This window comes from Myotis daubentonii, chromosome 1 (assembly GCF_963259705.1).
Source record: "Myotis daubentonii chromosome 1, mMyoDau2.1, whole genome shotgun sequence".
NCBI lineage: Eukaryota > Metazoa > Chordata > Mammalia > Chiroptera > Vespertilionidae > Myotis > Myotis daubentonii.
In genome coordinates, this window is record NC_081840.1 from 154,516,390 (window position 1) to 154,536,729 (window position 20,340).

At 38.0% G+C, this 20,340-nt stretch overlaps 1 pseudogene; it reads right to left on the reverse strand.

Moving 5' to 3' along the window:
- The window catches only part of LOC132237125 (tigger transposable element-derived protein 1-like), a 58,031-nt pseudogene extending 39,625 nt beyond the window's left edge, over positions 1-18,406 (reverse strand).
- Between the last annotated feature and the right edge of the window lie 1,934 nt (positions 18,407-20,340).

Here is a 20,340-nt window from a genome sequence, read left to right on the forward strand (position 1 = left end):
CGGGAGGCCTCTCAGCTCCGCTGATCCCAGTGCTGGGAGGCATATTACCCTTTTACTGTATAGAATAGAGACCTGGTACATGGGTGGGGGCTGGCTGGTTTGCCCTGAAGGGTGTCCTGGATCAGGGTGGGGGTCCCCACTGGGGTGCCTGGCCAGCCTGGATGAAGGGATGATGGCTGTTTGCAGCTGGTCACACACCCTTCAGGGTGGGGGTCCCCACTGGGGTGCCTTGCCAGTCTGGGTGAGGGGCTGAGGGCTGTTTTCAGGCTGGGACTGAAACTCCCAACTGCTTCTTTTTTTCTTCTTTTTTTTTGTTCTGGGCCAGCTTTAGCTCTGAGGCTCCAGCTCTTAGGCCTCCGCTCCTGAAAGCAGGTATCTGGTTTGTTTGTTTCGGTTCGATAATCGAAACTCTGTATCAACTCCAGCTCTGAGATCCCAGCGGGCTGAAAGCTGGTTTCTGGGGTTTTGTTTAGCATCTATGTATGTTACAATGTTTGAAACTGCAGGCTCAGAGGCCAGCAAAGCAGGTGGGGAACGTTGCAGTCCTCTGTCACTGAAGCAAGCAAGCCTCGTGTTAGTTTCAAGCTGCCTGGCTGCCAGCCACCATCTTGGCTGGCAGTTAATTTGCATATCTCGCTGATTAGCCAATGGGAAGGGTAGCGGTCGTATGCCAATTACCATGTTTCTCTTTTATTAGGTAGGAGGACTAGAGGCCTGGTGCACAAATTTTGTGCACCGATGAGAAGGGGTCCCTCAGCCCAGCCTTCATCCTCTCAAAATCCAGGACCCCTCAGGGGATGTCCATCTGCCAGTTTGGGATCGGGCCTAAACCAGCAGTCAGACATCTCTCTCACAATCTGTGACCGCTGGCTCCTAACCACTCACCTGCCTGCCTGCCTGATCACCCCCAACTGCTCGCCTGCCTGCCTGATCACCCCTAACCACTCTCCTGCCTGCCTGATTGCTCCTAACTGCTCGCCTGCCTGCCTGATCACCCCCAACCACTCACCTGCCTGCCTCATTGCCCCTAACCCCTCTGCCTGCCTGCCTCATTGCCCCTAACTACTCGCCTGCCTGCACCCCTAACCACTTGCCTGTCAGCCTGATCGCCCTAACCACTCTGCCTGCCTGCCTGATCGCCCTAACCACTCTGCCTGCCTGCCTGATTGCCCCTAACCACTCTGCATGCCTGCCTGATCACCCCTAACCACTCTGCCTGCCTTCTTGATCGCCCCTAACCACTTGTCTGCCTTCCTGATCATCCCTAAATGCTCGCCTGCCTGCCTGATCACCCCTTACTGCTCACTTGCCTGCTTGATAGCCCCTAAGCCCCATCGCTGTGGCTTTATCTGGAAGGACGTCCGGAATGACATCCAGAAGGTCGTTCGGCTGTCCAGTCTAATTAGCATATTATGCTTTTATTATTATAGATACTGATTAGCTAACCTTACCATGTTTATGAACACAAAAAAATATAGTAAGGAAGAAAATATCTAATATATGGCAAAAATAAATAAGTGGAATGAATTAAACCAGATCTACGTGCATTTTTCCTAAGGTAAAGGAAAATAAATTTGTGAGTAGAATAATCACTTTGCAATTTTTCCTCTAATAACATTTAACACTAGTCATCTTTCTTCGGATTCTGAGGCTGTAACTCTTGAATGGTATTTCAACCACAAACTATCCAAAGTCAAGGATAGGTGCTATTGCAACTACATGCTCAGAAGTTTTGGGGGACCTTTCAGGGGTGACTAATTTAAATAGAAATACAGTGGCCGGTGCAACTGGGTAGATGGAGAAGCACACACTAGCTGCTCAGGGGCAACCCGACCTCTGGCCATTTTAGAGGCTGTTTTTCCCAAGGTGCACATGTGTCTTCAGAACTGGATAAAAACATCAGCTTCTCCTTCACTTGGAGTTTCACCAAATGAAACCACCAACTGTGGTGAAAATCTGAAGCATAGAAGAATTTAGATTCAAAATGTAGAGCTGTTTCACTTTTCTGCCCCCCACCCCAGCCCCAGGAATGAAAGAGCAATTCATCTAAGAACTAAGAAAGGCAACTGGATTTTCTGTGAGCCAGTTATAAAACTCTGGACAGCATAACAGAAACTCATAGGATCAGTTTGATCTTGATTTTCTTCTCAGAAAAAAAGATCAACTTAAGCAATGGTTTTGCTGCTTTGATAAAGTTGTGAGTTGTTTTTAAATGAAAATTGGTTCTAGCTAAAAAATATATTCCAAAGAAACTCCCAAAATAAGTATGACTGAAAAAACATTTTGAGATGGACAAATCTGCTGTTGAGTGAAAGAGATGGAAGGAAGTGGGGGATGGAAGGGAGAGAGGGAGGGAGGGAGGAGAGAGGGAGGGAGGGAGGGAGGGAGGGAGGGAGGGAGGGAAGGAAGGAAGGAAGGAAGGAAGGAAGGAAGGAAGGAAGGAAGGAAGGAAGGAAGGAAGGAAGGAAGGAAGGAAGGAAGGAAGGAAGGGGAAGAAAAAGGAAAGGAGTAAGTTGGGATGGAGGGAAGGAAGCACAGCTGTCTTCCCACAAAGTCTGTGACTCTGAATGACAATGCACAGTTTGTACTTCTGAGTTTTCCCTACAGCTACTTTCTTTTAGACAAACTATGCATCCTACTTTTAATCAAACCGTATTTAGAAAAGTCTCACCAGAATACTTTTGAGGATTAGGAAGCAGAGCCTGGAAATGCCTGTTAGCAGAGTCTGAAGTATCCAGAGAGAGGATGCATATATAACATGTCCCTTTTAAGAAAAAAAATTTCCTGAATGTTTATTTTTTTAAAAATTCAGCAACACAGGACACAACTGGAATACACATTTATGTCTATTCACAGGTAAACAGTCAAATATAAATTTAGTCAGCTTCTAAAAGAGGGTACGGAGACATTTAGACCAAGATTTAATTAGTTTGTCTTATTTTAAGAACATAGGGAATACATTCTATGCTTCAAATTTGTTCAAATGTTTATTTTTCAATTAAATTATTGCTAGTTTCAGAATGTTTGCATTTCTTTCACCTCAGATAGGCTATTAATAACGCCTACTGAGATTGTGGTATCACTATAATTAATAATAGTTTCATTAGTTACATAGTATAATAGTATTATATAATAGCAATATTAATTAAAATTGATTACTTCATAATATCCAGAGTTATTATTAGAATTACTATAATTAATAGTTTTACTATCATTAATAATAGTATTATTAGTTCTACAATATAATTAGTATGTAAAAGTAAATATAAATTGATAATATCCACTGAGATTGTGGTGTCACCACAATTAATAATAGTGTTATTGTTTATGTAAGTGGTATTATATTATTAATAGTCACTGTGGTTGAGGTGTTACTAACCTCCCTTCCACACTCCCTCTGAGGAAGAGAGGCAAATGAGAGATTATTGAACCAATCTGCCAATTAATCAGCCAATTATCTAAAAGTATTTAGATGATGCTAGCACTTTATAGTTTTACCAAACTTTTCAAGATTGATAGCTTCTCTTTGCAGCTTCAGGGAGGGGAACTGCATCTCTTTTAGGAAACCAAGCAATTGTTTTCATGAAGATAATGAAAATAATTAATACTATAAGCATGATGTACCTGAGTAAGTGCCAAGGATACAAAAGACAGCATGACCCTTGTTGAACAAATATTTAAAAGTGTTGAAATAGTCATTAAATAAGAGCATGGCAATGAATTATTGATAATTTTAACCTGTATTCTCTTTTAAATTTCTACAATGAGAATATATCTATGGTTTTATATTTTTAAAAGAAGAGACTTATTCTTATTCTTGGTATGGGAAAGTGAAAAACAAAGAACATTCATATTTCACAGAATCAAAATAGATAATGAGCCTGACCAGTACTGCCCAGTGGTTGAGCATCGACCCATGAACCAGGAGGTCATGGTTTGATTCCAGATCAGGGCACATGCCTGGGTTTCTGGCTTCATCCCCAGTAGGAGATGTGCAGGAGGCAGCTGATTCTGTCTCATGGTTGATGTTTACATCCCTCTATCCCTCGCCCTTCTCCTCTTTGAAATCAATAAAAACATTTTTATAAAATGGACAATGAATGTAATCTAAGAACAGCAATGACCATGCTGAGTGAGCACCAGAAACCCAATGGGCAGACACAAGCCAGTAGCCTGCAAAGTTGGCTGTGACCTACAAGAGTACTTGGTACATTCTCTTCTTAAAATCTGAAAATACATTCAACCTGTAAACTTGTAAAAGCAAAACAATATTTTATTTTCTACAAAAATAGACATATACACACTGATGTGTGTTACCAGAGCTCTAATAGACTAGGGTCTGAAGCACAGAGGGAAATAGCCAGAGTTTGGGGAAACGACCCTGCCCCACTGGAAAGGCGGCAAGGATGAAAGGGCCAGCCTCGCTCAGATACATGTGCACATTCCCAAGCTCCCTATAAAGACTGCTAGGCCTCCCAGATGGCCCCTGTGCTCCTGCCAGACTCCTCCAATCCTGGTCAGTCAAGCCCCTCCTCTCTTCTCCTGAGTGCAGTGGGCCTTCCAGTTGTAGTCACATCTGTAGAAAGCCTACAAATGGCACTGGTGTATTGAATAACTATAGGCAAGCCCTTCAGGGTACAGCCACCGCAAATCATCCTTCTGCTCCCTCAGTTTATAGGGAGGCCTCGTTTGGGCCTCCACCCGTCCCAAGGGGCATCTCAAGATTTGTAGACTTGTGGCTGTGCCACACATAGGCCAGGACCAGAGTGTAGAAGGTGCTGTGAGCATATCTCCAGAGGGGCCCAGCAATAACCAGGGGCCTCTGAGAAGAACCCCAACCTCCTGCATAATCACTCCCATTCCACAGGCACCTTCCCCAGTACCTTTTCTTATTATACTTCTTTTAATAATGCTTAAAACCCAAGAGCTGGCATTTCCAGGCAGAATAGGAGGTAGGGAGGGACATCAGAATTAAATGACACCTGGCTCTGGCTGGGTGGCTCAGTGGGGTTGAGTACAGGAGGCAATCAATCAATGTTTCTCTCTCACCCCCCCCCCCCACCTACCTTCCTCTCTAAAAATCAATAAAAAACATGTCCACGGGTAAGGATTAACAAATTAAAAAATAAAAACATTAAATACCACCTGCATTTGACTGCAATGATTTTTTTCAAATGCAAGAGATATTTATAGCAGCTTTATTCATAATTTCCAAAGCTTGGACGCACCCAAGATGTCCTTCAGTAGGTCAATGGATAAGTCCAGTGACTGGAATATGACCTAGTGGAATAACTGGGAGCCTGAAGCTGTGCAGACCCATGAAGCTGGAGTGTGCAGTAAGGGCAGGCACCACCAGGAGACAGAAAGAAGGAAAGTCAGCTGATGTCCACTTACCCTGTTGGAGGTACCACCACGCAACAGCTGCTCTCAGAACCTCCTCTGACCTTTTCAACAAATGGTCATGGTCTCCTCACCCAATTTGCAGGTGAGGAGATGATGCTCAGTAAAAGCGGAGCCCAGTCATGAAAAGTGGGGTTGCAGTCAGGACTCTGGTCCTCAGTGATGAGAACAAAAAAAAGAAGCTGAACCTCAAGTTTGATACCAGACTGACCACAAGGCAGCTGCAGCAGGGGAAGGGGAGGCGGCTGCACTGGAGGACAGGGGTTTGGGGTGGCTGGACGCTGAGTGTGAAAGGACCTCATGCAATGTGGATCAAGGGGCTACAAAGAAATGGCCCAAGCCAGACACAACAGGCCACATATATCTCAGATATCCCCTTCCTTCTGGGCAGTGGCCTCAGCTAGAGAATGAAACAGCTGGATTCGGCTTCCAAATCTGCCCACAGATTAGTTCCATCACACATTTGTTTCTTATCTCTTCCCTGCAGGTGTGATGAGGTGCAATTGGAAATTAATCTAGTTATCGTCTGGGGTATGATCATGCCCAGGAAACAGTAAAGGGATGACAGATGGAGGCCTGCAACCTGGGCAAGCCCACGTGGGAAATGAGAGCTGTGAGGACTCCCAAGAAGCAACCTCAGTGAACACATCATAGTGCCACACGGGGTGGGTGGAGATTTAATAAAAATGAATGATAAGAAGGAGGAGATAATAAATCCAAAGAGAGGTAGGAAAATCTAAAGAGAGGTAGAAAAATCCAAAGCCAATAGACAGAGGTGACCCCCAATGAGGACAGATCTGAACCAGAAGGGTCAGTCTCACCAGCCAGAATAAGTTACAGCAGACCAGTGTTTATAATCAGAAACAGAAGAGATTGAGGTATTTAATCTGAAATTCAGAGTTCCAAGCATTTATGTAGTGAGTTTTAAGCAACAAAAAGAGAGAAAAAGTTCAATAATGATTAAAATGGTTACTCATGCCCCCAAATCAATTTATTGTTCTTGTCATTAAAAAAAAAAAATGACTAGAGTATGATGGTATGCTGTGATTAGCTCAGGATAGTAGGCATAATTAGAAAGGGGATTTCCTTTGTGAGATCTGTTGGGTAAAAAGGTTAACTCCCAATTATAGCTAAACAAGCCGAATGTTCATTCCAGTCCAGCAAAAGCCTACTCTGAACTGCATTTATTTATTTCATACTAATCTGCTATTATATTCAACATTCTAGAGTGGGAGGAATCCTTTACTTGATTCAGTCATGAGATACAGAGCACAGATAAGAGTTATTAATACCACTTATCATTCTAAGTTCCCAGCTTGAGAAATATGTGAATCATATTACCACAGGATTATGAGGGCATAGTTATGAAATGCCCAGAGCTGACTCTCCAAATGCAGTCACATATTCTGCAGGAGGTTCTGGAAGAAGAGTTAGTTCTGTTCCAGGAAGTGGAGGAAGTGTCACAAGGTGCACAGGATGACACTCAACCAACTGAGCCACAACAGCCGGGGCTCCAGTGGTTTCTAAATAATGCACATATAGGCTACACAGATATACTGATGCCTTTATAACAGTGGTTCTCAACCTTCCCAATGCCACGACCCTTTAATACAGTTCCTCATGTTGTGGTGACCCCCAATTTCATTGTTACAAATTGAACATAATTAAAGCATAGTGATTAATCACAAAAACAATATGTAATTATATATGTGTTTTCTGATGGTCTTAGGCGACCCCTGTGAAAGGGTCATTCGACCCCCAAAGGGGTCGCGACCCAAAGGTTGAGAACCGCTGCTTTATAAGTTCAGATGATTGCCTCAAATCCCATCATAAGCATGGTCCACATCTCCCATGAAACTAAAGGTAGAGGGGTTACAAATTGGGATTGAGTAGGAAAGTGAATTTTTGAACATTAAAAGTTTGGGAGACTGGGTTATACTGAGAGAATCCTAGAAATCGTTTCAAAAACATACAGACGCATGGTAGGATGAGTCAACATTCCAACTGGGACAAGGCCAGATGCAATATGACGCTCCTAGGATGGCTGAATCCATCCATGTAAATTGTTGATGTAGATCGTTCATATGCTAAGGGAGAAAATCTGGTCTCCCAAGAAAAAAGGAATACTGTCTGGGAGCCTCACCTAGGCCAAAAATAAACAAACTAAATGGAAGATAAAATGAATTCGTGAGAGCATATCCCTGAGGCCCTAACGTCAGCCTCAGCTTTTCCTGGAGTAAATCATCAGCGCACACTGCTTTCATTTCTGCTGGCTCATCACACCACTTTTGTAGGACATAGAACACAGTCAGTTCCTGAAATCTCTAACTTGGACATTTTGTACCCCCAAAACACTTCCCTCAGTATTCAGTGTGCCACCACAGCATCACTGAGGATAGTCTGAATTCACAACTATTCTAGCCCACACTTCTTATTCAACTAATGGGTTTGGTATGTCTGTACAGCAGTACAAATTGACTGATTAAAACTGTTCATCTCTACTGACTGTGAATCATGTAAAGGAACAATGGCTTGATAGTTAACCAAATGTATGGCCAGAGTAGTTTGGAAGGTGTTTGTTATGGATGGAATGGTTGTGTCCCCCAAAATTCATATGTCAAAACCACCAAAGTAATGGTATTAGGAGATGGTATCTTGGGGGGGGGGGGATTAGGATTTGATGAAGTCATGAGGATAAAGCTTCTGAATGGGATTAGCACCCTTATCAGAGTCACAAGAGAGCTTGCTTCTCCTCTCTGGTCTCTATCGTGTGAGGACACAACAAGAAGATGGCCTGAAAGAGGGTTCTCACCAGAACCCTACTATGCAGGCTCCCTAATCTTGGACTTCCAGCCTCCAGACACTGAGAAGAAAAACGTCTTCCATGCTAAACTGCCCAGTTTATGGTATTTTTGTTACAGCAGCCCAAGCAGATTATGAGTTTCCATCTCCAGACATAAGACCGTAGAAAAAAAACAGACCAATCACATTGAAGGCATCAATTACATACTAAAGGAGTGTATATAGTGTAAGCAATCAGGCTCAGATCCAGTAGAAAGAACAGATTATAATTTTAAATAACAAGTAACTCTAGAGGCTGTAGCCTGATCTAGCAGCTATGTTATGCCAGGAACACATGACTAGACATATGAACACCAGAAGAATTTACTCTTATTCAAGTGATAACTCACTTGATCAAAATTACATTGCAGAACTTTACTTAGGGATTGGAGGAGAAAAAATAAAATTAATAAATAGGATAGCAGATTTTCTGTAGTCTACTTCCATCATTGACTCTTGGGGAGCTTAAAATTTGTTATCTGTAGACTTGCTGCAAAATAATCAGAGTGGTACTAAATTTGGACTTATTTTTAAGTTATAAAAGTGGACATTATGCAACATTTCCAATATGTTTATAGGTATTTTGAAAAACATTTTAAAATTATTTTAATAAAATATTTAACTAAATGTAGATTTATTTTATAATCACACATATTTAATCAAGAAAGACCAGTAATTAGCCTTGATAGTAAAAGCATATTTATAATTTCATCGAATAAGTGATATGTGCCAGGGTGCCAGGAAGGGACTGAGCCCATGACCTGTGCTAAATGTTTAGCAAATAACTAAACATTTGCTATGCCTGGGGATTCATTGGTAATTTAATTGCAGACCAATTAAGAGAGAATTTACCAGTCAAATTAACCTGATAATCAAGAATCCCCATATAACATAGATCTCATTTAAGAATTTTCTAAATTGTGGCAGCTACTTTAACCAAAACTTTGAAGAGGTGTTCAGAAATCTAAATCAATGAAATTGGTGGCAATATTTCTATCTAGAAACATGTACCATTTTCAAATCTTCCATGCACAGTGTAAATGTTCAATAAATGGACAATTATTGAAGTATTTTATTGAAATTCCTACAGACAGGAAGAATTTACTGAGCTCCTAAAGCATGTGTTGGGAAAGGTTCTTCACACATGTTAGTTTTCTAGTTTACTCTTCACAAAAAACCTCTAAAGTGATATCTTATTATCCCTATAACCGTCATGGAACCTGAGACCCCAAGTGCCCAATTAATTGTCCAGAATTAGTAGTGGGAGCAGGATGCCCTCTGTAGCCTAAAACCACAGCCTGGCTCCTTCCACCAACCTCACTAAAGGGTCATAAGCAAAAAATCACTTATTTACTCAAAATATACTTTAAAGTAGTTCCAAATAAATTTAATAAAGTGGACATTTTTAACAATATTGATTCAAACTACATTCACAGGTGCTGAATGAAATCACGTTCCAAATTGGAACACATTCCTAGCCCTTGATGTTCTCCCAAAGGCTCTTTAGATTTAAAATTATAAAGAACTAGAGGCCCAGTACATGAAATTCGTGCACAGGTAGGGTACCTAGTCCTCGCCAGCGATCAGGGCCAATCAGGACCTACTGGCTGCCAGCCAGACCGTCCTTCATTTCATGCCACCCCCTGGTGGTCAGTGCACATCATAGCAAGCGATCGAACTCCAGGTCTCCTGGTTGAACTCCCAAGAAGATACTTTGCATATTAGCCTTTTACATATATATATATATATATATATATATATATATATATATATATATATATAGAGAGAGAGAGAGAGAGAGAGAGAGAGAGAGAGAGAGAGAGAAATCTGATGAAAATGGTTGTCAAGTTGTAAAATATTCTTCCCTGGGTGTACATAATCACACAGGTAAGTGTCTCTGCGATATGCTACATGGATTTGTAGTTCTAGAGGGGAGGAGGCAGAGATGGTTTCACACTTACACCTTTACAGCTGCATCTACACAGACAGGAATAACTGGTCTACCCAATTCATCTTAAGTAGATGTTAACTACATAAGCAGAAACTGTAAATGGACAACTCTTTCATTCAAAGCTCTAGAGCTGCTTCCTTAACATAGATCCCTGCAAATAATTGGATTTGGCTAAATTCAATTTAAATAAACAAAGGAAAATACTTCTAAATATTTATATAGGTTATTGAGAACTTTAAAATTTTTACTTAAGGCTTAAATGCCATTTTAATATACATGACATAAGCATTTAATTTTTGTCAAGTGCACAATGAACTACTCTGGGGTACAGATTGTTTCCTGTTAAACAGATCACTAGCTGAATGTTTGTAATGCTTTTTTAAAAAGTTTCCACATTTTACAGGTGTATGTCAAATAAAAATACCTCACCAGAATCCCTCTGAGGATCTCTGAGAGTGCATTATGAAAGTGAGTGCCAATACTAACATTTCACACAAATCTACTCATGCTTAAGTTAGGATATTGGACATATGGTTTGTGGAAATATTTGGTGCATTTGCATAAGGCAGACAAGTTTTGGAAGAATGGCCATTTTAATCAGGCTGACTAACTGAGATGAGAACAAGGAGGTGTGACCATCTGTTAAACTTGATCTTGAATTTATTTAGCACCTGCAAAAAAAAAAAAATTAGATTTGAGCCACTTCTGAACCAAAGAAACAAAGAACCTATCTAGGAATACCTCCCACATCCTTCTTCAAGGAAAGGACAGTCACAAACACATTATGCATGTGTGCATGCTCACACACACAAGCACATGCATATACACATACACACCCATGCACACAAAAACTACCCTTTAAAATCTAAAGTCTGTAGTTCTATAGCTCATTTGATAATTCTGGGTTTTGATTTCAGGATTCTAAGACATTCTTAGTTATACGAATATTTACTAATATCTATAAAGGCAAGTAAGAAAAAGTAAAGTTATCATGTGTAAGAAAGAGGCTCCTGAACTAAGAGAAGCAGTTATAAAGTTTGCCATTTCAGCCCAATCAGTGTTGCACAGTGGTTGAGTGTCGACCTATGAACCAGGAGGTCAAGGTTTGATTCCTATTCAGGGCATGTGCCCTGATTGCAGACTCTATCCCTAGTGGGGGGAATACAGGAGGCAGACAATCAATGATTATCTCTCATCATTGATGTTTCTATCCTTCTCTCCCTCTCACTTCCTCTCTGAAATCAATAAAAATATATTTTAAAAAATATATAAGCTGTTTACATAATGGTTATAAATGGGCACACTATATTTCCTTTGAAGGAATATACCTTCCTAAATGAATGTTAACATTACATGAAAATAAAGAGATTAAGTCTTAAATTATATGTCAGTGCATTCAGAATACCTAGACCTTAGTAGGTACTCAATAAATATTAATTGTATGCATTAAGAACATACCCTAGTTTTTTGAGAATTTTAAAAAGATAAATAGATTTGAACTTAAATATATTTCTTATTTATGGAGATTATCTTGAGGTTTTTTGTGCTGTAGTTCTTGAGATAACTTACTTGATAGAATTTTTGATGCTGAAATTTTATAAATTTTCTTGCATTCTTGACTAAATAGCCTTTGTGAATGTAATTTTTCCTTTCTCGTTGTGGCCTTTTGTTTGCTTTCTCTCTCACCTTCATTAGTTTTATTGATATTTAATTATTAGCAATCTTTTCAAAGACTACTTTTGTAGTTCTCTATGTTACTGATTTCTGTCCTTATAATTCCCTTCTTTCATATTTAATTTTATTCTAATGCTCATCTTTCCCCTGATGTTTTGAGTTGAAAATTCAGCTTGTTTTCAGTATTTTTGGTATTGTCATTAAATTTATAACTTTCTGAGTATTACTTAAGTGCTGCCTCTCATATTTGTATATGTAACACTTTCTTCTTCCTTTTTTTAATATGTTTTTATTGATTTTAGAGAAAGAGAGAAAGAGAGAGGGAGAGAGACATCAATGAGAAAGGAACATCCATCAGCTGCCTCCTACATGCTCCCTACTAGGGATCTAACCTAAATCTGGGCACTTGAGCTGACTGGGAGTGGAACTGGAGACTTAGTGCAGGGGTCAATGCTCAATCAACTGAGACACAGGGGCCAGGCCTGGATATCCAGGGCTGGGTAATGCTTTCTTTGTCATTCAGTTTTCAGTATTGTTCTTATGATTTCCTTTTTTAAATCTAAGCATTGTTTTGGTAATAAGATTTTCCTTTCCTTTCAAACAAAGAGGTTCTTTTTTGTGAATGAGGTCTAACCTTAGACTGTTCAGTTACCTTTCTCCTGTAAATATATTAATATATTCAGAGTAGCCTACTATGTAATTTTGTGTCACTGTTTCATTTGGGCTAAAGCATGAATTTGTATTTTTTATATGTGGAGTTATATATATGTCATATGTGTATAAGTTAATACATATAAACACACATATGCACACATGAACCAAGGAAACATATTAAACTGTGGTATATTAAGTTATTGTTATCTTTTTACTTATTTTGTTTGCTTGAGTTGAAATTTCCTAATAAGTGTGTTAAAATATTTGAATAAAATCCTATTTTCCCTAAAATTCTGTGAATTATTGCTTTCTGAATCTTTTAGGCTATACTGTTCATACTAAGTATTATGTCTTACAATTCATTTTCCCAGTATATTACATTTTTCTTCATCTCTTTTGATCATTTTTAATTAAGCTGTATTTTCTTTTAAAATTGCAACTTTTATGTTTGTTTTCTTTCTGCCTGATGTATCTGCATCCATTTCCATACTGTGATTTTCAACCTTTCTGAATATTTTTATATCAATTATTGATCATATATTGCTAAATATTTTTCTCTATCAAGTCTGTAAGCCTATATTTCTATTGAATTTGACGCAAATACATGTATTATAATTAATTACATTAAAATTTATCTTTATCATTTTATTCATGAGTCCTACATTCGATATTAAATTTTTTTCTCATTTCTTTTTTATTGGATATAGTAACCTTTTTTATGCCACTTTAAAATTGATAAACTTTGTAACAGTTATCTTGTGGTTAACACTATCTTGTGCCTGTGTTTTTCCAAAAGCTAAAAGCAAAAAAATCCCTTATGATATACTTCATATATGTATATATATATATATATATATATATATATATATATATATATATATATTTTGTCTTTAATATATTTTATTGATTTCTTTTTTTACAGAGAGGGATAGGGATGGAAAGTTACCATCGATGAGAGAGAAACATCAATCAGCTGCCTCTTGCACACCCCCTACTGGGGATGTGCCACAGCCAAGGTATATGCCCTTGACAGGAATCAAACCTGGGAACATTCAGTCCACAGGCCGACACTCTATCCACTGAGCCAAACCGGTTAGGACTCATATATGTATAATTTAAAGAACAATAGTAAAAGGATACCCAAGTATGCTCCAACCACATGACCAAGGCATTTTGAAAGACCCTTCTCACCCTCATCACATACTCTCATTCCCACAAGTAACCACCACCTTAAATTTTGTGTTTATCATTGTGATATATGTACTTTTTGTGTTTACCGTATGTGCTATATACATAACAGATGTGTTATATATCCCTAAACAATATGTTGCTTCGTTTGGATGCTAATGAAATTTATATAAATGGAATACTATTCTGTAATTTACTTTTGTTTAACATCATGGTTTGAGAATCATCTGTGTTGATCAACAGGCATTTTATTAATTTTTATGTATATTAGTTTCAATAAACTACCTTTGCCTAAAAGTGGACATTTGGACCCATGTGTTTTTATCTCTTTACTATCATGCACAATGCACCTATAAACATTTATACATACCTGTCTAAGGCCAGTGACTTTCTCTAGATTAGAACATGTACTATTAAACTTGTCATTCTTGCCAATCTGTTTGGAGGGAAAAGCTATCCTCTTTTAATTTGTATTTATATTTTGCTGGTTCCTAATTAGAGTGAACATCTTTTCACTTGTTATTTCTTGGCATTTAAAGTATACATTTCAGTGACTTTAGATCACTATTTATACCCATAAAATCACTATCACGTTAGGATACAGCACATCTCATCATACTAAAAGATTTTCACATTCACGAACCATCTATTATTCCTTCCACACTGGCCCAAGACAACAAACACTGTAAAGTGGTTTGCATTTTACAGAAATGGAATCAAACACTATGTACTTTTTGGTGTCCAGCTTCTTTCACTCAGATTGATTTTGAGATGTATCTAAATTGTTTATCAGTAGATCACCCCTTTTTACTGCTGAGTAGTATAGGCATACCTCAAAGACACTGTGGGTTCGGTTCCAGACCACCACAATAAAGCAAATATCTCAATAAAGTGAGTCACAAGTGGTTTTTTTTTTTTTCCAGGTACATATAAAAATTATGTTTATATCATACTGTGGTCTTTTAAGTGTGCAGTATCATTATATCTATAAAACAATATACATAACTTTAAAAAGACTTACTAGCCAAAAATGCTAACCATTTTTTCTTAAAATAAGACAATAAAGTTTGCTGCATCAGTTGACTCAGCCTTTTACGAATGACTTCTCTGTAGCATGTGATGCTGTTTGATGGCATTTTACGCACAGAAGTTGTGTCAAAATTTGAGTCAATCTTCTCAAATGCTGCCACTGCTTTAACAACTAGGTTTATATAATATTCTAAAATCTTTGTTGGCATTTCAACAATCTTCACAGCATCTTCACTAGGAGTAGATTCCATCTCAAGAAACTGCTTTCTTTGCTCATCCATAAAAAAAACCACCTCATCTGTTATAGTTTTTCTGTAAGATTGCAGCAATTCATTCACATCTTCAGGCTCCACTTCTAATTCTAGTTTTCTTGCTATTTCCACCACATCAGCAATTACTTCATCCATGGAAGTCTTGAACCTCTAAAAGTCATCAGAGAGGATTGGAATCAACTTCTTCCAAACTCCTGTTAATGTTGGTATTTTGAACTCTCCCCATGAATCATAAATGTTCTTAATGGCTTCTAGAATAGTGAATCATTTCCAGGTTTTCAATGTACTTTGCCCAGATTGATCAGAGGAATCATTCTTTATGACAGCCATAGCCTTACAAAATGTATTTCTTATATAAGAGGCCTTGAAAGTTGAAATTACTCCTTGATCCATGGGCTGCAGAATGGATATTGTATTAACAGGCATGAAAACAATATTAATTTTATTGTACATCTCCATCAGCGCTCTTGACTGATCAGGTGCATTGCCAATGAGCAGTAATGTTTTGTTTTGTTTTTTTCCTGAGCAATAGGTCTTAGCAGTGGGCTTAAAATATCCAGTAAACCATACTGTAAACAGATATGCTGTCATCCAGGCGTTGTTGTTCCATTTATAGAGCACAGGCACAGAAGATTTAGCATAATTTTTAAGGGCTCTGGGATTTCAAAATGGTAAAGGAGCATTGGCTTTAACTTCACATCACCTGCTGCATTAGCCTATAACAAGAGAATCAGCCTGTCCTTTGAAGCTTTGAAACCAGGCACTGTGAAAGTTCAAGTGGCATTTTTTGTCAATATAAGGCTGTTTCATATACTTCAAAATATGTTCTTTAATGTAGCCACCTTCATGAATTATCTTAGCTAAATCTTCTGGATAACTTGCTGCACATTTCACAAGAGTGCTTGCTATTGTACCTTGCATGTTTACATTATGGAGACAGCTTCTTTCTTCATGAAACAACCTCTACGAGCTTCAGACTTTTCTTCTGCAGCCTCCTCATCTCTCTCAGCCTTCTTAGAAGTGAAGAGTGTTAGGGCTTTGCCCCAAATTAGGCTTTGGCTTAAGGGAATATAGTGGCTGGTTTGATCATAGAGCACTAAAACTTTATATACTAGTAAGCAATAAAGCTGTTTCGCTTTCTTATTTTTTGTGTTCATTGAAGTAGCATTTTTAATTTCCTTCAAGCACTTTTCCTTTGCATTCACAACTTAACTATTTGGCACAACAGGCCTAGATTTCAGCCTTATCTCAGCTTTCGACATGCCTCCTCACTAAGCATAATCATCTCTAGTTTTTTATTTAAAGTGAAAGATGTGTGACTCTTCCTTTCATTTGAACATTTGGAGGCCACTGTAGGTTTATTAATTGGCCTAATTTCAATATTGTTGTGTCTCAGGGAACAGGAAGGCCCAAGAAAAAGGAGAGAAATGGGGAACAACCAGCAGGTGAAACAGAACACACACATTTATTAAATTCGCCATCTTATATGGGCATGACTGTGGTGCCCCCAAACAATTACAAACGTAACATCAAAGATCACTATTCACAGATAAACATAATAAATATAACAATAATAAAATTTGAAATATTGTGAGAATTACCAAAATGTGACATAGAGGCAGGAAGAGATCAAATGTTGTTGGGAAAATGGTGACAACATACTTGGTTCAATGCAGGGTTGACACAAATTGTGAATTTATAAAAAAAAAAAAAAAAAAAAAAAAAAAAAACACACAGAAACTGCAAAGCACAATAAAGTGAAGAACAATAAAATGAAGTATGCTTGTATTCCACTGTATAGATACAGCATTTTTTGCTTAACTATTCGTATACTGATGAACATTGGCTGTTTCCAGTTTCTGGCTATTGTGAATAAAGACATTATGAAGTAGATATGTAAGCTTTTGTGTGGCCATGTGTTTTTATCTCTTGCAAATATCTAAATGTGGAAGAGCTGGGTTATATGGTAGAACAACATATTTATTAATATAGCTGAGAAGAAAAATCTCTGTTTATCCAAACTCACAGAATATTTCTGTATTCCAATATATGAGTGTTTTTCTCACACCAAGCAATTCTGAAATTCTCTGCAGGCACAACTGGGAGTCCTACAATTTAACTCTATTCTGACACTATCTACCTGGAAATAGAGTCAGATCCCACAGGTTAAGGTTTAAGTCCCACAAGATGGTCTCCCACTTCAGGTGCCAATTAAAGTCCAGGATGGAACCTGAGCTTCTGACCTACTGAAAGAGACTGAACTTTTAGAAATGGTTGCTGCATAGGTGAATGAGTGGACTGGTGAAAAAAAATTATTATCACTAATTTTCCTCTGTAGATCAATTCATAGTTAGAGCCTATATTATCTAAGGGCATATATATTGCATGTGAAATTGTTCCCAGATTTATAACTCCCATCTACAATGCCTAAATGCAATATTGCTAAAGTGTAAGTTCCCTTCAATAATAAAATAAATTCGACTTAAATGGTTTCAGCTACTTATACCCATAATGAGCCAGATATTTCTTTTGCTTAAACCCAAGCCCCTGGGTGCATTAAGCACGTTTGGGTGTGCTTTCAGACTGCCAAGGTGGCCAATTAATGAATCACGGCCTCGGTGCCAATGGCCTTTTAATGTCTGCTTGGGCCCAAAAGAGCCTTCTGTAATATTAAAATACTAGTGGCCCAGTGCACGAATTCATGCACATTGAAAGGAAATTAATTAGAAGAAATATTTTAGTGTGGCTATTCGCCCTTTCTCTATAATAGAAGTGTCAACCAAATTCACGATTGACAATGACAGATCAAAACACACGCATGCGATTGGTGCCAGCGAGAGTTTTATATGTATCATGCATGTGCAAGTCAACTTAGCCTTTTAGAGATATAGAATAATTTTGCTTAATTAGACCTGCTTTCTGATTTAGCTGAACTTTTTCCAGCCCAGTGAAGCACCCCAACTTCCCTTTCAGGTAATTGTCAGCAACACAGTAAATATCAACATGAAGCAGATTATTACTGTTGATCATGCAGGGAGAACAAAGGGTAAAACATTTAACTGCATCAGTGTTTGACTATATTCTGTGCAGTGAGAAAAACTGAAGTTATTTTCAAGGTCCACCACTTCTTACTTCTTTTCAGTCAGGTCAAGTTTCTTAGCTTTCTAAATCTCCGTTTTCTGGCTAATGAAAATAGGATTCCACCGGGTCTCTTATCTACCTACTCCAGGACTTGTGTGAGGATCAAATGAGATGAGGCATGTGAAAATGCTTCACAGACATTTGGTTAAAGTGTAAAATGTTTCCAACTGGCTATAAAGCAAGTCATTTTCCTGGGCTGGAGAAATTGCAAGGAGGCTAGTCACTAGGGAGAGGAAGCCAGGAGTTGCTACGTCATGTCATTACCCGGCACCCACAGCCACCATTTCTGGGCTGGGCTGGGCTGTGGGCTGCATTTTGCTCCATGGGGTCTTGGCAGCATCGGCTGCAATTTGGTGGGCTGTCACTCCAGGGTGGTGATAGGATCTATGTCCCACTTGGGGGAAACCAAGTATTGCTTTGTGGGTGCCAGGTCTGAGCTGCCGTATCTCTGTAAATGGCCAGTGAGTGTCACAGCAGCTCCTGTGTTGAGCGTCTGCCCCCTGGTGTCAGTGTGCATCATAGCAACCGGTCGGACAGTTGGACACTTAGCATATTAGCCTTTTATATACATAGAAGATAGTTCAATACATTCAATATACACTCAACTTTTCTGGGTTTTCACATTAGAGATTTTAGGCAAGAAATTTGTATCCAACTCCTTCATATATCAAAATAAGAAAATGTATGACTATAGATAAATAATCTCATAGCACTTACAAGTTATTATTGCATTATATGTGTATATGCAAACAATTCTGTGGCATTCAGAAGAATGTAAAAGCCAAAATGATTACACAGGGTGCTCCTGATTACAACATATCCTTTAGAACTTGCTGTACATTACAAGTTTGTAACCCAGTTTACCAAACGTGGTAGGGCTTAATAGCTTACTCACTGACTCGTTGTATCTGGGAGATAGTTAGTGGTCATTTTAAATACTATATTGCTAAATCCATATCCTAAAGAGTATGTCTACATAATGCTAATTACACACACAATTAAAAAATGTTCCTTCTTTTACACCAAATTTAAATATATGCATTAGGGTAGATTTAATTTTTTAAAAAGTAGGCTTATTCATGGAAAAATGCTAATTTAGACTTGTTATTAAAATTTTTTAAAGAAGATAACATTTTATATGTTTGAGGTTGATTTGGGGGTTATGCATTATACTAAAACATATTGCAATAATTATATACATTACACTACATTTTTGTCAAAATAGTCTTTTGAGAAAATAATTCATGTGTGTGTGTCTCTATCCTGGTAGGTTAAATTCCCTTCATTACACTTCTTTTTCAAAATTCACAGATTCATTACGCTCTTCTTACATAGGCACTTTTAAGGCATAAATAAATGTATGCGATTCTGAAAGAATTTTAGATTTCATTTGGAATTACATCTGATTTACAAATTAATATTGAAGGGAATTATATTTTTGTAAAATCTGGCATCCATCCTGAAATTTGTTTTATAAAAACATCCTCTGTAAAACTTGAATTTTCTTCATCTATTTTACTTATACTTGTTAAATTATACATAATGAGAGGAAAGCTATGAGCTCAAGAAAGAGGAAATAAGTGTTTTATATTTTGCATTATTTCTATATCACCACATAAAAGGATGTGCTTGGTCCATATAATTTTTCCAAATGTTGGAATAGTCATTTGCATGCAGTACCACCTCATCACCCAGCAGACAGTATAGCAGAAGATCTCATAAATTTCACAGCTGGATAATATCATAATACAATTAATAAAAAAACAGTATGATCATCACTAGGTAAGCTAACTACACAGTAAAAAATTTATTTGAAACTACTATTTAATAATAAACTAAGTGAGGATTTTCTATAGACACTTTGTATCTTGTATTTCTGAAGAGTGCTTAAACAGAAAAAAGTGACAGTGGAGCATCACACTTTTTACAAAACAAAACAGAAAATGAATCATTGCCCCCAGCACAATATAACTTTGAGTCTTTAATTTTTCATGAGTTAAAGAATCACTGTCATTCTTACCCAGATCATACGTGGAGATTAACCTTTTCATTAAAATAATCATGTAGAAATTAACTTAATGTTTCCTGGGGGAATATGAAGTTTTATTTAAATAATATTTTAAATTATAGGAAATTTCAATGGTCAAACCATGTGGAATCTCTAGCATCTCAGTCTGTGACAACTACACG